The following is a 17,526-nucleotide window of genomic DNA, read 5'->3' as shown; positions in this document are numbered from 1 at the left end:
CTGGCTTGGTGTTACCGGCATCATTCTGGCAGCTGCTTGGGAGTGAGCAGTAGTGCAAATAGGCAACACCAATGCTTACATCATGACAGACCTATTCCAGAATGTTCTCCATCCATTACAGCCACCTTCTGAGGAGGGTGCTTCTGTTATACCCATTCTATAGATGGGAAAATGGAGGCAGGGAGCGATTAGGTCATTGGTTCAGGATCTCATAGGATGGGATCTGAGTGGATCTAGCTCCAGCTCCTGTATTCCTAATGCTGCCCTGAACTGCCTTGAACTGTTTGCCAGTAAAGTAAGGACTGAGATGGATTTAGAAATGTGGAGATGGGGGAGGGGCCATCTGATCCTTGTGGATTCAAGGGAGAAAGAGGGAAAAGAGGAAGTAGAGACAGTGTGGAGAGGGGTAGTTCTTTTGAGTTTCCACAAATACAGATGGTCCCTGACTTACCATGATTTCATTTATGATTTTTCAACTTTACAGTGGTGCACAAGCAATATGCATACTTCAAGTTTTGAATTTGGATCTGGTGATACATGCATGGTCCGATACACTCTGTGGTGCTGGGCAGCAGCAGTGAGAGGATTTGCCCAGAGGACTGGGCTAAGTTGTGATGTAACTTACAATGGATTTATCAGGCATAACCCCATTGTAAGTCAAGGGGCAACTGTACTTGTTTGGGGGGATCTTTGCTGCAGTAGTGAAACATCTCCATTCACTACTGTGCACCTTCTGGCACACCTTCCCCTTCACTTCTGCATCGGAGGATGTCTTCTGTTCAACACACGTTTGTCCCCTGCACCCCAGGCACACCGGCAATCCCTTCACCCGGCCTGGGAGCCCTGTCTGCTTGAAGAGGACTCCTTGTCCCCAGCCTGTCTCAGGAGCATGCCCTTTGAGGCTGCCTTTAACTGCCTTTGGCATCTCCCTAGTCTTCCTCTTCGATCCACCCCCCCCCCCCACCCCTTTCCCTTGAGATTCATCATTCCACCCCATGGAGCCACTTCAGCTTGCAGCCCATCACTTGCACAGCGCCTGCCCGAGGCCGGTGCTTCCACATGCCCTGGACCAGCCAGCGCCAGGACAGACGTGTAGGGCGTCAGTGAGCCATACCGGAGGTCTGGAGCAGGGCCCTTTTCCCTAGTCTCCCTAGTCACAGACTTTCCATCCCTGAGCCTGCTCCAGTGGCTCTCACCATTTCAGTGCTGGTTTTTTGGTATGTTTTATCTTAATTTTATAAGTTTCTGTTTGCAGCATTATAATTCAACATCTGCATGCACAACAAAGCAGTCACCCAAAAAAGTCTTGTTACCAAAGCCCCTTCACCCCTTTCATCTACCCCCTTCCCACACGCCCCCACCACCAATCTGTTCTCTTTATCTATACATTTGTTTTTTTTTCATTTTGTTTGGTTGTTCCTTTGTTTGTTTTGTAGATTCCACATATAAGTGAAATCACATGGGGTTTGTCTCTCTTTGTCTGACTTCTTTCACTTAGCACACCCTCAAGGTCCATCCATGTTGTAAATGGCAGGGTTTCCTTCTCTTGATGGCTGAGTAGTGTTCCATCGTATATGTACCACCTCTTCTTTATCCATTCATTCATCGACAGACACTCAGAGTGTTTTATTTTGGCTACAGTGAACACAGGGTGCATATACCTTTTCAAATTACTGTTTTCATAGTTTTGGGATAAATGCCCAGACAAGAAATACCTGGATCATATGGCAATTCTATTAATTTTTTGAGGCACCTCCGTAGGGACCTGTAGTTGAAGACAGAGAGTCTGGAGCATGGTACTTAGTAAAAGCAGGGTTGGGTATGAGTTGGGCAGCTGCACTCTTTGAACCACATAGGCCCTGTGGCAGGTGGCCGCCCAGCCCAGGACGGCTGCAGCCGTGAGCACTCAGAAATCACCAACTGATCGGAAAAGGCCGGCAATTTATTTTATTTTTAAAAGTTATATGCTTTAAATACATGATTTCACTTAGAAGTAGATAAATGTATTTTTATTTTCCAGTCTTTTGGTGCAACAGCCTTTCCTTTGGAAATGGAATCCCTGTCATTTCTCTTGCTTTAACCCAGACTTATAATACAGGTGGTGCCGTCTGATATGCATCTAACGAGAATTTAAGACCTTAGAAGCCCTCGAGTGCTGAGTCCTTCCAGCTTTCTGTTCCTTTGTAGTTCGCCTTCTCCTCATCAGATGGAACTTTGTTTTGGTTTTTTGTTTTTAATTTTGTTGTTGTTGTTGATTTCAGAGAGAGGAAGAGATAGAAACATCAATGATGAGAGAGAATTACCAGTCGGCCGCCCCCACTCCCCCCGCATGCCCTCCACCAGGGATCAAGCCTATAACCCAAGCATGCGCCCTGACCTGGAATTAAATCGTGACCTGGTTCACGGGTCAGTATTCAACCACTGAGCAACACCAGCCGGACTGTTTTGTTTTTACGCAACTTTCTTATACATTTTTCCAGAACATATGACTTCGTTTTATAAAAACACTAACTCTTTTGCACTGGTGGGTCATGAGTTGAGGTCACATTGTCTCATTAGAGAACGTAACTATTATAGCAAGTAGCGCTGGCATACACAGAAGTTTACGGCAGACAGCAAGAGTGTCCATCCATCCTGTCGGCCTGCGTTTGCCTCAGTCCTGAGTTGTGCGCACTTGGATGGAGAGGCTTCAGTTATCAGTGGGCCTGTTAAGTGGAAGTTGCTTTAGAATTGTGTTGCTTACAAATGTGCCCGTTCACCCAGGGTAAACAGTAGAGAGCTCACATCCAAACCCTGCGTTTACTAAGTGCCATGCTCCAGACTCTGTCTTCAACTACAGGCACCCCTTGGAGATATGGCGGGCTCAGCCCCAGACCACCGCAATAAAGCGAACATCACAAAGCAAGTCACACGTTTGTGGTTTCCCAGCGTATGTACTGGAGTTTGTTAACTGTGCAGTAACATATCTAAAAATAATGTAAATATCTTTTTTTTTAAATATATTTTATTGATTTTTTACAGAGAGGAAGGGAGAGGAATAGAGAGTTAGAAACATCGATGAGAGAGAAACATCAATCAGTTGCCTCCTGCACACTCCCCACTGGGGATGTGCCCTCAACCAAGGTACATGCCCTTGGCCAGAATCGAACCTAGGACCCTTGAGTCCGCAGGCCGACGCTCTATCCACTGAGCCAAACTGGTTAGGGCTAATGTAAATATCTTTTTTTAAATGTTTAATATATTTTGTAACATCAATGAGAGGCAAACACCAATCAACTTCCTCCTGCACCCACCTCCCCACTGAGATTGAGCCCACAACCTAGGCATGTGCCCTGACCGGGAATCGAACCGGCTAGGCAGCAATATAGATATCTTAATTTAAAAATACTTTATTGCTGCCCTAGCCCGTTTGGCTCAGTGAATAGAGCATCGGCCTGCGGACTGAAGGGTCCCAGGTTCGCTTCTGGTCAATTGCACATACCTTGGTTGCGGGCACATCCCCAGTAGGGGGTGTGCAGGAGGCAGCTGATCGATGTTTCTCTCTCATCGATGTTTCTAACTCTCTATCCCTCTCCCGTCCTCTCTGTGGAAAATCAATGAAATATATTTTTAAAAAATACTTTATTGCTGCCCTAACTGGTTTGGCTCAATGGACAGAGCATCGGCCTGCAGACTCAAGGGTCCCAGGTTCGAGTCTGGTCAAGGGCATGTACCTTGGTTGCAGGCACATACCCAGTAGGGAGTGTGCAGGAAGCAGCTGATTGATGTTTCTCTCTCATCGATGTTTCTAACTCTCTATTCCTCTGCCTTCCTCTCTGTAAGAAATCAGTACAATATATTTTAAAAAATACTTTATTGCTAAAAAATGCTTATCATCTTCTGAGCCTTCAGTGAGTTGCCACTTTTGCTGGTGGAGGTCTTGCCCTGATGCTGAGACACTGGATATGCAGTGAAGTACAATAGAGCGAGGTGCACCCATCTTTCCATCTTACTCTCTCCTAGAATTCTTGCACGGGTGCCGTCCCTCAGCCTGGCTGGCAATCGGGGCCAATGGGGGCCCACTCTCCGGGGAGGGTTCCAGGGTGTGCCCAGCCCTCTCGCCCAGTCCCAATCTGCTGGACCCCAGCAGCAAGCTAACTTCCCGGTCGGAGCGTCTGCCCCCTTGTGGTCAGTGCGCGTCATAGCAACTGGTTGAGCGGTTGACCAGACGGTCAACCAGTCAGTCAGACACTTAACATATTACAACATATTACACTTTTATTATATAGGATGTTTGTTCACGCTGTTTCTACACACAGGTTGCCCCCAGGTATCCCCAGGTTGACCTTTACCCTCATTCCAGAGGTATTTTCAGCTGCCTTCAAGGACTTCTGTGACCAGTGTCCTGGGGACAATTCAGTGACCGTGTCGGAAGTGAGAATTCTGGGGTCTTCCTCTGCCCCATCTCCCGTGCTTCATCTGGTCTCACCTCATTGAAAGCAGAGCCCAGAGGCCCAAACCAGATGTCCCCGTCATCCTGGTCCATCCATCCAGCCCATCTTAACAGAGCGCCATGCCCTGCTGGTCCTGCCTCTGGACTCCCATTCTGTCTTCCCACCCTCTGCCTGCATTGAGCATGTGGTCACCTGGCGCTCAGACTGCTGACCTGGTTTCCTGCTTGTGGTCTCTCTCTGTCCCTGTCTCATTGCTCACTGGTGTCTCCTTGACCTACAACCTGTCCCATGGCCCATGGCCCATGGCCCGGAAGTAAAAGTGCTTTAGGGAGGCACACTCTTAGCCCAGCCTGCTTTCTTATCTTCTCTCTGCCCGCCCACTCCCCTGTGCCTTAACCATCTTCGTCCTCTGGCCCTCATCCCTGTGTGTCGCCTCTGCTTCTGCTCATTGCGCTCCCGTGGAACGGCCTTCCCCTTTTCTTTCTCCTCAGGACTCCTACTCATCCTTCAAGATCCAGTGCAGGTGATGCCCTGCCATGACACCTCCCTCACCCTCAGGCAGAGTTACTTGCCTTCTTCCTTGGGACACTCTCAGCTCCCAGCTGGAAATCCCATCATTATTTGTTCCCACGACACCGCCTTGATCACCTGGGCTACTCTGGGCTGGGGATCCATCTCACTCAGATACCATTACTCCCACAAAGAGATGTGTTTTAAGTTTTTTAAAATAGATTTGTAAACATTATTATTATTACTTGGGGGGAAACCTAGTTCTTTCATAAGCTGTGACAGCCTGGACAGTGCAGGCAGGGGTCAGCTGGAAGGAGCCAGCCCCATCCCCGTTCCCCAGTGCCTTAGGTGTATTCTGGTATTAAACCTAGGTCCACGGCCGTGCCCGCAGGAAAACGCCTGTGTTCTCATGAGCTTGGGCAAGAGGGAGCTAACAGTTTACCGCTCGCTCTGTTCCTAGACTCTTTGCATTTATTTCTTCCTGTAACCCTCCCAGAGCCCTGGGAGAGGATTCCATGTACTGTTCTGCACAGAGGACCGAACAGTCTCCGGGGGCATAAGTCGTTGGCCCAGACCAAAGAGATGGTCGTAGCAGGTGACAGAGTCAAGATTCAGACTCCTGGTCCACCTGACTCTGTCTTGGAGGAACAATTTTTAAGAAAATGTGCCTAATTCTGCAGCGCACACTGGGGGAAAACTGAAGTACTGGATCTTATACTACTGAAGCAGCGTTGACTTTAGGCGGCACCAAAAATTGCTGCCACCTGCTTCAAGCTTTTTCTCAGAATTTTACTTTGAAATAATTTTAGGTTTACAGAACAGTTTTTAAAAAAGATTGTGCAGAGAGTTTCCATAAACCCAGCACCTAGCTTCCTCCTACTGTTAACTTTTTTAAATTATGAAAGTCATATAGCCATTGCAGGAAAATAGAAAAATAAGGGAAAACACCCATAATCCTGTGCAACTAAAATTAGCTGTCTTTTTATTGTGTCACCTTCTGGGATTTTCCTTCTTTGTACGTGTTTTCCTGCAAGGTGCTGTACTAGTTCGTGCAGTACTTTGGAAATGCAGCCTGGTGGTGCTTACCTGACCTTTGCCTCCATAGTTCTGTCTCTCTGGGACTCGTGTGTGTGATTGGAAAGCCCATGATTAAACAGTACTTACGAAGACGTGGCACCATGAAACGTGGGACGCGTTGTGTGGTCACTGTGATCATAAACACGCACCCGTGCACATACAAGTGGGGCGTAGGAAGTGGCGGTAAGAAAACTGTTGATTTTCATTTTATTTTAATGTTTCCCTGTTTTACATTTGAAGTTCACTCTTGTACTAGTATTAACCAAGAGGCGTCAAGTTCCGGTAATGGTGACGTAGGCGACATGTTTTCATGCGCCCTTATCAGCGTGTCAGGAGGCCCGTCTCTCATCAGCCAGGAACCTCTGCAGGTGAGCGGTTGGGCCTGCAGTTGTACTTCAGCCGCAACACGCAGCTGGCTGGACTTGTGCCCGAGAACGTTCCTTCCACCTTGTTCTTTTCTTCCTCCTAAGATGACTCACCTATAGCAGTTTGCCTTAGTTTTTAAAGATTTCTTATTGATTTTTAGAGAGAGGAGAGGAGAAAGAGAGAGAGAAACATCTATGTGAGAGAGAACATTCATCAGTTGTCTCTTGTATACCCCCTACCAGGGATCAAGCCCACAACCCGGGTATGTGCCCTGACCAGGAATCGGACCACCAACCCTTTGAGGTGCAGGACAACGCCCAGCGACTGAGCCACACTTATCTTTATTAAACAAGACTAACTTAGAGAAATGCCATCTGAGTATTAGACATTAATTTAGAGACATACCTTATTTTCCAATAAAATAATTAAATGGGCAGTCTCCCCCACCCCCCCAAAAAAATCTTTGAAGTTAAGGTTTATTAAAAATGAGAATCCAGCCCTAGCCAGTTTGGCTCAGTGGATAGAGCGTCGGCCTACAGACTGAAGGGTCCCGGGTTGGATTCTGGTTAAGTGCACATGCCTGAGTTGCCGGCTCGATCCCCAGTAGGGGGCATGCAGGAGGCGGCCAATCAATGATTCTCTCTCCCTCTCCTTTCCTCTATCAAATCAATAAAAATATATTTTTTAAAAAATGAGAATCCACTCCTAGGCATTATACCAGATACTTAACCAACATCTAGAGGGTTGGGCACTAAAATCAAGCTTTCTGCCCGACTCTCCCATTTCCACCTCAGTGTTCCCCTTACACAGAATCAGAGTAATATTTCTCTGCACATCATGTCACCGAAATGATGGTAGACTGCTTGAGGGAACATTGGTACAGAATGGATGGTTTCTGCCAGGATAAAGGTCTTACATTAATATTCTAGTTGGCAGCACATATGTTTTTTACCAGGAATTGTCTCTGACTTCTAGATGTTCCAGAAGGAAAAGCAACTTCAGGTGGTTTCATGGAGAGGTGTGGTTTCTCACCATGGAGCTCGAATTTTTTCTTAGTGTGCTGGCAAAACATTTTTTTAAATCCTCACCCGAGGGCATGCATGTTGATTTTAGAGAGAGGGGAAGGGGAAGAGAGAGAGAGAGAGAGAGAGAAACCTTGATGTGAGAAACATGGCTTGGTTACCTTCCCGTATGTGTCCCAACCAGAGATCGAACCTGCAACCCAGGTTATGCCCCGACTGGGAATTGAACCACAACCTTTCAATGCATGGGACGACACTCCAACTAACTGAACCACATCAGCCAGGGCGAGACTTTTTGTGTGTGTTTTTGTTGTTAATCTTCACCCAAGGATATTTTTCCATTGATTTTTAGAGAGAGTGGAAGGGAGGGTGAGAGACATATTGATTGGTTGCCTCCTGCACGTGCCCCGACCAGGGTGAGGACTGAGCCTGCAATCGAGGTACGGATGCCCTTGATCGTAATCGAAACCGGGACCCTTCAGTCCAGCGGCCGACACTCTAACCATTGAGCCAAGCCAGCTAGGGCAAAACTTTTTTTAAAAAATCATAAGCCACCTAGAAGTATTGAAAGTTCTGAAGAGCCTTCTGAGTCTCAAAGAAAGATAACACAAGAGAATTCTGGGGCTGGAGAGCCTCAGGGAGATCTTGGGGATTACAGATGACACCACCAGTGTCCCCGAGGGTGGGGATGTCTGTGGGCACATACGGAGGAGGAGGGTTATCCTTGTGAGATCAGCCAGGGCAGCAGGCAACCCCAACCCTACCCCGAGACCCAAGGAGAAGAGGGGCCTGAGAGAGGTCAGCCTGCAGGGTGCCCAGGACAGGGGCGGAGCTGGGTCAGCACGCAGCGTAAAGTTCATTAAGACGTGAGCCATGAAGGTTAGCAGCCACTTCCTGGCCATCTCCTACCCCCACCTTCCATCAGAGTCCAGCAACCACACCATCTGTTACGTAGAGATTTTTTTTTTTCTTTAACCAATGAGAATAATCCTTAAATAGCAGATTGTCTTTAAAGTGAAATAGCCAAGACTGGGCGTACACCCTCACCTTTGGACGCCCTCCCTAATCCCTCTCTGTGTGCCCCCTGCCCTCCCTGGCAGGGACCAGATCTGTGTACCCAGGAGCGGGCTGACAGAGCACATAGATCAAAGGCAATGCTAACACCCACAGATGAGTGGCACCAGACCCTTGCCCTCGAGAAGGTCAAGGTTCAGTGAGGCAGTGCAATTAAAGTCAGCAGGTGACAGGGTAAAGGAAGCACGCAGGCCGGCCTAGGCTGTGGGGGCGGGGAGTAGGGGAGAGTGGCCCCGAGGGATTCTGGCCTCATCCCAAAGCCAACCAGGCCAAGGGGCAACTGGGCCACAGCGCCAGGGACTCTGAGGTCCGAGCTGACATGGGCAACTTGGTGAAAATAACTGTTTAGAGATCTTTGAGAACTCAAGAAAACAATACCAGACAAAAAACCATGTCTCTGGCTAGGGACCCTAGGTATTCTTCCTAATGACTCCAAATAGCAAAGGAAATACACTGCTGCAAAAGCAGTTCTACTTTCTAGAAACTCCCTGGCAGGCCTGACCACGTGCAGCGTGGCTGCCCTGCGCCTTGTAATTGCCCTGTATTGACGACCTGAGGTGACCGGCCCTGTGTGCACCGTGCTGTTGACTGAGTCTGCTGGCCGGTACCCAGTAACCCCCATTTTCTTCACCTGTGCTGCCCTGCAGGGGGGGCCCTACCCCGCCCATCTTTGCTGCCTCTGGAGACTTTCTTCACTGTAACCTGTCAGGATCATTTTGTGTTAACTCGTCTCCCTGTCTTCATTTCCAAACACCATTTAAGGCCGCGCCTCTGCTTTGTGTCATCTGTGAATCTAATGAGAGCCTTTTGTGCTCTCATCTCAGGAGCGCTGAGGACAGAGCCCTTGGCATTCCACCGGAGAGCTTCCTCCTGAGCTTGGTTCATGTGTGTGATTCCACTTAGAGGAGGGGCGCAAAAGAGGCACATTCATAAAGACGGAGTAGACGGAGGTGGTTACCACACCCTGGTGCAGAGAGAACGGAGAGTTAGTGTTTAATGGGGACAGGTTCTGTTGGGTGTGGTGCAGAAGTCTTGGTTAGAGGAAGATAGTGGTGATGGTTTCACAATATAGTGAATGTATTTAATGCCAGTGATTGTACACTTATGAATAGTCAAGATGATAAATATGATGCATATTTACCACAATGAAAAAAAAGAAAAGAAAAAGCAGTCACACATCCTACTGGGTTGCTCAGTTTATCTTACGATGCTTTCTCATGGCTTTGTTTTTATTACTGATTTTAGAGACACAGAGGGGGTGGGGGGAGAGAGAAACATCAGTTTGTTGTTCCACTTATTTATGCATTCATTGGTGCTTCTTGGATGTGCCCTGACCGGAAATTGAACCCGCAACCTTGGTGTATTGGGTCAATGTTTTAACGAACTGAGCTACCCGCCATGGCTTCTCATGGCTTTTTATACTCGTCACAGCCTTAGCTGTCTCCCCATATTAAAGTACTTTGCTGTGAGGTCCCCAGACATTTCTCATTTGCTCAGTAATCCTCTCTGAATGTTCTCACAAAGAATCATTCTCAGACCCTCCTCCTTAGCCATGAGAACATCTGCCCGAAGTCTGAGCTATGTGTCCATCACTTCTCCAGTAATCGTCCCTAAGCAGCCGTGCCCTTTGGTCTTCCCACTGAGAGGTGAAGGGAAGGCAGGAAGTAGAGAGCTGCTTGCCATCTAGTGAGCGATAAGAGAAGCTCTGGGTTTAAATGAGTTCTCAGGATGCATGGTTTTATTCATTGTTGGGCGCTATAGGCTGAATTGTGCCCCCCCTCATCTCCCCATACTGAAGCCCTAACCCCCAATGTGATGTATTTGGAGCTGTGGCCTTTGGGAGGTGATTAGGGTACGTGAGGTCATGAGGGAGGGGCCCCATGATTGGACTAGTTCCATTAGAAAAAGGCAGCAGAGAGCTTGTTCTTCTCCATGTGAGGACACAACCAGAAGGCTGCCATCTGCAAGCCAGGAAGAGAGTCCTCACCAAGGACCAAATCAGTTTTGATCTGGGACTTCAGCCTCCAGAACTGTAGGAAATAAATTTCTGTTGCTTCAGCCACCCATTGTATGGCAGCTAGAGCTAACTAAGACAGTGGACGTGAGTGTTCTATTTTTTTGTTGGTAGTACTTTGGTTTATTTCAAACTTTTCCTTTCAAAATCACTATAGATTCACAGTTAATTGCAAAGGTGGGTACAGAGGGGTTACATGTCCCCTTCACCCAGTTCTCTCCATTGCTTACTTCTTAGGTAACTATATAGGATATCAAAGCCAGCAAATTGTCACGGGCACAGTGTGTGAATGTGAATCTAGTTCTGTGTGCAAAATGCAATCGCATGTGCAGGTTCCCATCACCACCACCATCAAGATCAGGACTATCCATCACTACAAAGATCACCCTTGAACTTCCTCTCTATGGTCACACCTGCTCCCCACCATCGCTAACCCCAGGCAGTCACTTATCTGTTCTCCATCTCTGTGATTTCATTTTCTCATTTCAAGAATGTTCTGCAGCCCAGGCCAGTGTGGCTCACTTGGTTGAACTTTGTCCTGTGCACTGAGAGATCACCGGTTCGATTCCCTGTCAGGGCACATGCCCAGGTTGCAGCCTCTATCCCCAGAAGGGGGCTTGCAGGAGGCAGCCGATCAATGTTTTTTCTCCCTCTCCCTCTCTCTAAAACCAATAAAAACATATATTTTTTAGAAAAGAATGTTCTGTAAATGGAATCATACAGTGACTTTTTGCATGTTATGTAGTACCGATGGACCACAGTTTGTCTAACCATTTGCCCAGTGAAAGGCATCTAGGTTGTTCCAGTTTGGGGCTATTAAGAATAAGGCTGGCCGAATCGATTTGGCTCAGTGGATAGAGTGTCGGCCTGCAGACTGAAGGGTCTCAGGTTCGATTCCAGTCGAGGGCATGTACCTGGGTTGCAGGCGCATCCCCAGTGGGGGGCGTGCAGGAGGCAGCTAATCGATCTCTCTCATCGATTTTCTAACTCTCTATCCCTCTCCATTCTTCTCTGTAAAAAATCAATAAAATATAACAGAAAAAAGAATAAGGCTGCTACCAACCGTCGTTGTGCAGGTTTTTGTCTAGACCCAAGTTTTGCATTTCTGAGATTAATACTGAGGGGTGCAATTATTTCGTTTTCTATACAAACTGCCCAAATGTTTTCCAAGCGGCTGTACCATTTTATATTCACACGTGAATATCCCAGTTTCTCCACATCCTCGCCAGCATTTAGAGTCGTTTTTATTTTCATCGTTCTGTTAGTGATAACTCAGGGTGGTTTTAATTTGCATTTCTCTAATGGCCAATGATGTGGAACACCTCTTACACATCTGTTTACATCAGGGAAATGTATCTTCATCTCTTTTGCTCATTTTCTGAGAGGGTTGTTTGTATTTTTACTCTCGAGTTTTGAGAGTTCTTTGTCAGATGGGTGGTTTGCAAATATTTCCTCCCTCCCCCTAGCTTGTCATTTTATCCTCTTCACAGGGTTTTTCATAGCAAACGTTTTTAGTTATGATGAAGTCAATCTATAGATTTTTTAAAATGTGGACTGGGCTCTTGGCGTCGCATCAAAAACTCTTCAGTATCCAAGCCATAGTTCCTGAGGACCTTCCCCTGTTATCTATGGAGAGGTTTATAGTGTTACGTTTTCCGTATAAATCTGGTCCATTCTGAGTTCATTTTTGTGAAAAGCAAGAAGTTTAGGTTGAGATTTATTTTTATGCCTACAGACATGGCGTCATCGTTCTTTCTATTTTAACTTCCAGAATTATCCATAGAGTAATACAGAATATGGTTTTGTGGTATTGTACAGTTGACCCTTGAACAATATGCGTTTGGACTGCATGGGTACACTTCAATATATTGGAAAATATTTTTGAGATTTTCTTACTACCGTGAAGCAATTGTGTCAATTACACTAGACCAGCGGTCGCCAACTGGTGGTCTGCGGACCACTAGTGGTCCGTGAGGTCCGAAAGGTTGGCGACCGCTGCATTAGACCACACAAAGCAATCATATTGCTGCTGCTGCTTGATTATCAATGCCTGAATCGTTACATATGTAAATAAATATGAATGCTTTTTTCACAATATCTTTTCATGTTCCAGGTCTAGTCTTAGTAATACATAGAATATCTACAGTGTTTCTGTATCACATAGGACAATATTGATGTAGGTGCTGACAGATCATTCATCTTATAAGCAGACCACATAAACTTATAGTATCGATAAATACAGTGCAGTACTGGAAATGTATTTTATGATTTTCTTTTTTTTGGATTTTTTTTAATTATTAAATCTTTATTGTTCAGATTATTACATTGATTTTCTTAATGACATCTATTCTCTAGCTTGCTTTATTGTGATAATACAGTATATAGTACATAGAACACACAAAGTATGTGTTACACACCTGCTCATGTTATTAGTGAAGCTACTATCAACAGTAGGTTAGCTTTTGGAGGAGTCGAAAGTTCCATGCAGAGTTTTGACTGCCGGGATCAGTGCCCCTAACCCCCACATCGCTCAGTGAATGGCATACCCACATGTCCTGTATGAGGATTATGCAAAAAATATGTGTTTCCTATTAATATTATCCTTTTGCTATTTGTGAGGGATTTTTCAACACAAATTCCCAATCATCATTACTAAACATTATTTCTCAACTTATAAAAGTATTTATACTAGCAGCAATTAACTGTGGATGGTGGCATTATGGATTATTTCTACTTTTATACCTTTCTGTGGTCTTTAAGTTTTCTGCACACATAGTCAAGCAGATACCACAGTGTTTTAAATGTTATCCTGGATAATTGGGGAGTAGGGGGCTCGTGTACTTTCTATGGGGTAAGATCAGGTTTAGAAAGAGTGTTCTTTCTGGCTCATGTTATCGTCTAAGCCACAAGATACCTTTTTTCCTTTGTGCCCTAAAACATGGGGCTATGGTGTTTTTCTCCTCCTGTAGTTTTATTCTTTGTTATACCATCTTGCTTGTGTGACATCTAAATGAAGCAGGGCAGAGAAATCAATGAGTCATCTTGGCATCGATTTAGTCTCTTCTCAGGCGTCAGAAAAGACGGGAACTGTGAACTGAAAACTTCATCTTGTGTCAGAGTTTTTTAATTGTCTCTCTAACACTTGCTCATAGCTCGAGCTTGCTAGAACTTTCCAGAGCGGGCGACACTGTCAGCCTGAAAGGAAAGTTTGCTGAGATAGAGAGTGGGGGCAGGGGGGGTACGCAGGACCTCACGGAGTGGGAGGAAAGGAGCAGTTATTCCGCAGCCAGGCCTTGGGAACTGCTGTGGAGCTGGGCATGGCTGTTCCTGCCGAAACATGCTGCTGGTCTGGCCCGTTCGTGTGGCTTTTTGCAGAAAACTGCAGGAACCTCTGTGCCAGGGTCCAGCTGCTTCCCCATCAAACAGCAGGAGGAATCTACCATTTAGAATATAAAATTTTTGCTTGAAAGTCAATTTTTCTTGAAGCCAGTGTGTTTTGAGATGATAAATGACAATTTAAAACCAATTAAGATGATCACTTGATATGCCATATTAAGCTTTCTCAAAAAATGACTTTCAAAGGATTCGTAGCTATTAAATCTCATTCACAGAATTTCCTTATGGGTCCTTACAATTCCTACAAAGGCTAATGGGGTCGTGTTTGTGTCTTAGAGAGGAGGGTGTATGCAGGTGGAGCATAACTGCACTAGAAAGTAGCCCCTGGACGTGTGGAGCCTGGTCAGGCAGGACCCTGGTATCTGTCACGCAGCTTGGTCAGGTTTGCTCAGAGACTCCTCTTTGGTTCAAGAAACTAAGACAAAACAGGCTAAAGATCATGGGAACAGGCCGCCATCTGTGTTTGTCGCTGAGAATGGGGGCTGGGGGGCTGTTTTCCTCCAGGCAAAGAACTTTCTCCATTTTCACTGTTCACTGCTTTTTCCCTGCTGCTCCTCGGTCCCGTTAGAAACAGCCCTGTGTGCCAGTCGATGGCCGCTCAGCGGTGGGCAGACAGTGCTAATTAGGCCCTGGAGGGCGTTTGTGGCCGTGCAGACGGTGGGGGCAGCCTCTGCCCCAGTCCGCGTGGGGCTGGACCCAGCGCCACACGCTGCCCATCTGTCCCAGGGTGGCTGTCTGGGTAGGATACGTGCGTGTTTCTGTCTCACAGCCCCGAGCTCGATGCCTAACGCGTACTGTGTGTTGAACTACAAACCAGACGCCTTGTTCTCCTGCAGAAGGCCGGCTGGTCCTGCAGAGTTTATCTGTTTAATTCTCATTCCGTCCAATTCACCCATTTAAGTGTACAGTTCAGGGCCTTTTAGTATATTCAGAGTCAGTGCAATTAACTTTAGGACCCAAAAAAGAAACCCCACACCCACCCTCCAGTCTCCCCCCGACCTGGGCACCTCTTGCTCTACTTCCTGCCTCCATGGATCCGCCTGTTCTGCCCATTTCCTGGGGAGGGAACCCTGAAAACGTGGTCTGTGGCTGGCCTTTCCCTCCGCGCATTTTCCAGGTCCACCCTGACCGTAGCTGTATCAGGGCCGCACAGCGAAGCGCCAGGGTCTGTGAGGAAGAAAGGGAGAGGGGAAACCTGAGCCAGGGCCTTGACTGTGGGTTCCCTGGGGAGGAAAGGGCGAGGCAGGGCTGACGGCATGAGGATGGGCTCCTGCGAACAGGGGATCTGGGGCACAGGCCCGGGTGATAAGCTTAAGGCAGGTGGGTGGTGACCCTGAGTGCGAGGCTCCATCAAGGAGGTGGTTGGGAGGTGGGCTCTGGGTGGTTGCTTTGCTTATTCATGAATTTAACTCCTGCAGGTGAGTCCTCACCATCTCCAGGAACCGGCTGCCCTTGCAGTGGGGGCAGTCCTTCCAGGTGAGCTGGGCCCCAGATGTCAGACCATCAAAAATACAGAACAAAAAGACATGCTTCATACAGCTGATCTTCGGCATAGGTGCTGATTCATGTCTTGATCGAGCCGTTATTTCCAAGGCTGCATATGTTACAGAAAGACTCGATTGGTGGCTGTGTGTCTTATTTTAAGTCTTCTGTAGCTTGAGTGGTGTGACAGTCAGACTGCTGCAGAGGAAGAAGAGTTTATTTCGGAAAAGTCACATTGCCCCCAAATGGGCATCGTTAAAGTTTTCTGTAAGAAGTTCCCCAAAATAAAAGGCCATCTCATATACTTTTGGAAGAAACCGGTGCTCTGTGGTGTGTGTTTGAGCAAAAATACAGGTGTCCTAAAATATAATAACTTCTCATTTAACACCTAATATACTCAGTCCTTATTATTAGCAGATTCTGTATTTATGAATTCACTTATTTGCTAAAATGTATTTGTAACCCCCAAATTGATACCTAGTAATTATAAACTAATTACTGTAATCCTGTGGCACACCAAAAAAACATACATTTTGCCAGTCTGACCAAAAAATAGGTCTAGTTTTGATTCGTTCACACCAGATAGGAACTATTGTATTGGCTACTGTCACTTTTTTATTTAGTCAGTGCTCCTGAGTAAATAGCCAGGTATTGCATGTTTTAAAAACTCTTGGGTCACACCGGTGGAAAATTGTTGCTCCAGGAACCTCGGATGAGTAGAATCCTGCAATACTGTCCTTTTGTGGCTGGCTCATTTCATGGAGCATGAAGGCCTCAAGGCTCGTCGATGGAGGGTGTCCTTCCTTTTTACGACTGAATAACATTTCATGAAAAAATGATTCCTTGACCTGTTTTATAGGAGGCACTGTCCTCCATTCAGTTGGGGAAACAGACTCAGATCAGAATAAATAAGTACAGTTGACCCTTGAACAACCTCTGGAACCAGTGCTTCTTAGAGAGTGTTTTTCTTCTGTGGACTATTTGGTTAAGGTAGAATCCATCCCGCTTCAGGCAACACTGGGGGTCACAGGAGCAATGTGTCAGTCCTCCCAGGATGCCGGCAAAGGGTGCATTTCGGGACCTGTCTCATATTTCTACGAGAAGGTCCTAATCGCCAGGGTGGAGTTTACTGTGGTGCAGAAATGGCGGCCAATGCCTGCCCTGGACCCCGAAGGCCTCGATTTCATGGCGATTGCTAGCCGCTATGGATGGTGATGTCACTGTGTTTGGGGGTCACTGCCCAGGTGGCATCCTCACCACGCTACGCTCGTTAAAGAATGAGTAGTGGGACAGTACACTTTCTGTGCATGTGGAGTTTCAGTTTGCGAGCTTTTCCATTACTCCTCTACCAGAAATTTCCCCTGGACACATGCCCACCTGCACACTTGCAAGCTCCCTAAATTTCCACCAAAATTAAAACTCACCCAGCATGCCGAGCTCCTGAAAGAAGTAGTTTCCTCTAGGGCCAGCCCTGTGCCCACCCCCAGGTGACAGTCTCCCTGCTTCTGAGACCAGAGCTCCAGCCACTTTCTTCCAGAAACCTTGATGGGTGGGAGTGTGGGGGACCCAGAGCCAGGTCGGGAAGGCCACCGGGCAGGTTTCTTCTTATGCTGCTGTTGGTCTTGGAGCAAAGCTTTCAAATGTGGCTTTCACCTGAGAATAAATTAACCAGGCAGCCTACTTGAGTTAAATGGTTCACCTGTTAAATAGGAAGGGAACCCAGCCTAGTTAATGATAGCTTGGTTCTCAGAGTTGCTTCCATCGGTGGGAAGGTGCTTCCTAATAGCTCAGCTCTTAGTTAATGAGCAGATAGGAGTGGATAGCCCTCTGGTCACCTGTTGCATGTTAGGTTGGTTTACAGTCACCCTATGAATAGGATCAGAGCCTGCTGTCTGCTTGGTGGTTAGATTCTTCTAGAATTCTTGTGAACCGCAGTGCATGTCCCTCACCGTGGTGGTCTCTGAGCCTCAGTGTGTGTGTGTGTGTGATGTCAGCACAGCCACACGAGCATGGAGCTCCCTTTTCATGATCTGAGCTTCTCTATAGTGAACAGACCTGCTCTCTGCTCTTGACTCCCCGCTGACACGGAGGATGCTTTGTTGCTGTTATTCTGCCAAAGAAAAAATGTGGCGCGATTTGCACCCTAAACGGT

General features: G+C 46.9%; 1 protein-coding gene across 1 annotated transcript in view; it reads left to right on the top strand.

Annotated features, from left to right (window-relative positions):
* The window catches only part of ARHGEF18 (Rho/Rac guanine nucleotide exchange factor 18), a 55,513-nt gene that overhangs the window by 15,719 nt on the left and 22,268 nt on the right, over positions 1 to 17,526 (top strand). The window lies entirely within an intron of this gene.

This window comes from Myotis daubentonii, chromosome 5 (genome assembly GCF_963259705.1).
Source record: "Myotis daubentonii chromosome 5, mMyoDau2.1, whole genome shotgun sequence".
NCBI lineage: Eukaryota > Metazoa > Chordata > Mammalia > Chiroptera > Vespertilionidae > Myotis > Myotis daubentonii.
This window is presented reverse-complemented; position numbering and strand designations above follow the sequence as displayed.